Here is a 2,934-nt window from a genome sequence, read left to right as displayed (position 1 = left end):
TTTGGATTTTGGTAAATCATTTCCAGGTAAAGTTGAATTTTCGGGCATTTCCGGACCTAAGTAGTTTTTCCCCGAACGAAGAGTGATAGCCTTAACATGCTCTTTCGGATTTTCTTCCGTTTGGCTGGGAAGACTTCCCTCTTTGCGGGATGGAATTGATTTAGCAAGTTGTCCAATTTGAACCTCCAAATTATGGATGCTAGATGATTGGTTTTTGATAAGCTGATCGAATTTATTTTCGATCCGTTTAAAACCATCGTCTTGATTACTTACCTTTCCATTCATAGCATCTATAAATTTGTCGATTTTTGAAGATAAAGTGCTAATCGTATCTCTTGTTTGATTTTGATAATTGTTTATACGATATTGATTAGCATTTGCATTATTATTATTATTACCATCTTTCCAGTTAAAGTTAGGATGATTTCTCCATCTAGGATTATAAGTATTAGAATAAGGATTAGTAGTTTGGTTTTGTCCTTAGACAAAATTTACCTGTTCTATCTCGTTCATACCTTCGTAGTCAATGTCTCTCTGGATCGGATCATTAGGATCGCATGGTGCCATAAATTTATCAATTTTGTGCGATAAGGCAGAAAATTGGGCTTGTAACATTGCTACAGGATCAAGATTCATTATACCTTTAACCGATGATGTACATGAGGATGATGGTTTCGCCGTCGGTATATGTCCACGCTCTGCGGGCCACATACTGCTGTTGATTGCCATTTCCTCCAAAAGTTCTCTTGCTTGGGCGGACGTCTTCTTCATAAATAACCCTCCAGACATAGCATCTAATGAACCTCTAGTCGTAGGATTTAATCCATTATAGAATGTCTGCATTAAAAGTGCATCTGGCAATTGGTGGTGTGGGCATAAACGTTGAAGTTCTTTAAAACGTTCCCAAGCTTCATAAAGAGTTTCATTATCATTTTGTGTGAAAGATGTCAACTCTTTGATGACTCTTGCGGTTTTTGCTAAGGGAAAATATTTTTGTAAAAATGCTTGGGCTAATTGGTCCCAAGTTTCAAATGTTGCAGCAGGCATAGAAGTTAACCAAATTTTTGCCTTATCCTTCAAAGTGAAAGGAAAGAGGCGAAGTTTGATTGCTTCGGCTGTTACATCAGTAATTTTAGAAGTGTCACAAATTTCTAAGAAATTTGTCAAATGTGCATTAGGGTTTTCGTTAGGCAATCCGTAAAACGTTACGTTGTTTTGCAACATATTAAGCAAAACAGGCTTAATTTCAAATTGATTTGCGTTTATACGGGGTCTAACTACACTATTAGTTACACCGGCCATTCCTGGCCTAGCGTAATCCATAAGTGTCGGTGGATCGGCCATAATTTCTGGCTGGTCTACTTTTGTTTTTAAGGGTGTTTTGTCTTTTTTATTGTTTTTCTTGTTTTTCTTAAGTGTTCTTTCAATTTCTGGATCAAAAGGATCTGGTGGCGTGCCCGAATTTCATGAACTGCGCATCAACTTGAAATTGTAACACGAGCCAAACTACCTTCAAAACAAAATTGAAAGCAAATATGTTATAAAACTGAAAATAAATAAAATATAAAAGTTGTATAAAAATAATGTATAAACCTAGATTCGAAAATAAAATGCGAAAAATAAAAATTTTGTCAAAAATTTTGGCGTATCCCCGGCAACGGCGCTAAAAACTTGTTGAGCGATTTCCGCAAGTGCACGGTTTCGCTTGTAGTAATAAAAATATCGATCCCACAGAGATACGTTTTTTAACGAAAAACTTATTTTTGAATCTTTAATTTCGAACTTGTTAGATTTATAAAATGTAAATAAAAAGTGAAAATTGGATTAATTGAATTTAGGAAATTTATTTGATTGAATTTGAAAACTTTGAGTATTTGAAAATGCTGGAATAAGATTATATATTTAGAATAAATCGATTGTTAGAAAGATCTTCTGATTTTAAGGATGAATTTTACAAAAGAGGAACATTTAGAACTTATTAGAAAAAGGAATGAATTTGTTCATTTGCATTAAGCAAAGAAAACAACTTAAACTTTGTATTATTATGATGATGAAATAAATGACGGAACCTCTAATTAATTGGCTTTGAACGCGACAAAACCCTTTCGGGATAGTTGCCCTTACTCAAATTAACATTCTTTCGAGATGATAATTTGCCTAAGTGTTCAACAAAGTTTCCTTGTAATGATTTTGAATTCAAGTGCATATTAATGAAAACACCAGCCTCACTTATATTGGATTGGTTACCATAAGTGCTGCATAATGATTTGTCGAATAGAACGGACTTTATTAGATGAAATGTAAATTGATACAAGTTTACAGAGAATAAGGAGCATCGAGTTCTTCGAGGGCGTGCAAGTGAAGGGCTTGATCGGTTCCGCTTCCTTGGGTTTCCTAGGAGGTTGTCAGGCTCGGGGGCGAACACTTTACTCAATCTTCTCGCTGTAACTTTGTAATAGGGATTCGGTCGGCCACTACCATGATGCAAACTAAAACTGGAACAATGTCTAAACGCTACTGAGTTGTAATTAAACTATAAACAATATGTGTACCTCATCTTGTTTTGTACAGAATCTAATTTCTAACTCTCGAAATGTTTTTACTTAGAACTTCGACATAAGTTCTACGCTCTGATTTCTATATCTATATTATAGCATTTCATTACACTTTTTCTCAACATCAACTCTTTATTTATAGATGTTGAAGAGTTGTGTTTGAAGTGATGTATCCGTTGGTTAAGAGTCGTGTCCGTTGTGAAAGGACGTCTTTATCCACTTGAACGAACGCGTTTCTTGGATTTTCAGCATGTGTTAAATGCTCTTGGTGAATTTCTGCACTTACCGAGGATAGTAATCCGCGGCCGTGAATGACGTAGCACTGAGCTGAGCGACGGACGAAGGGGAGAATTGGTTGTACCGCGCGTGTCGCGGCCGC

At 35.8% G+C, this 2,934-nt stretch overlaps 1 non-coding gene across 1 annotated transcript; it reads left to right on the top strand.

The window, feature by feature from the left end:
* The first annotated feature begins 859 nt into the window (after nucleotides 1-859).
* LOC136221107 (small nucleolar RNA R71) lies at nucleotides 860-966 on the top strand. The gene has a single exon (XR_010684896.1). It is a non-coding gene; the product is annotated as a small nucleolar RNA R71 (small nucleolar RNA).
* Nucleotides 967-2,934: the final 1,968 nt, after the last annotated feature.

This window comes from Euphorbia lathyris, chromosome 2 (genome assembly GCF_963576675.1).
Source record: "Euphorbia lathyris chromosome 2, ddEupLath1.1, whole genome shotgun sequence".
Taxonomy (NCBI): Eukaryota; Viridiplantae; Streptophyta; class Magnoliopsida; order Malpighiales; family Euphorbiaceae; genus Euphorbia; species Euphorbia lathyris.
This window is presented reverse-complemented; position numbering and strand designations above follow the sequence as displayed.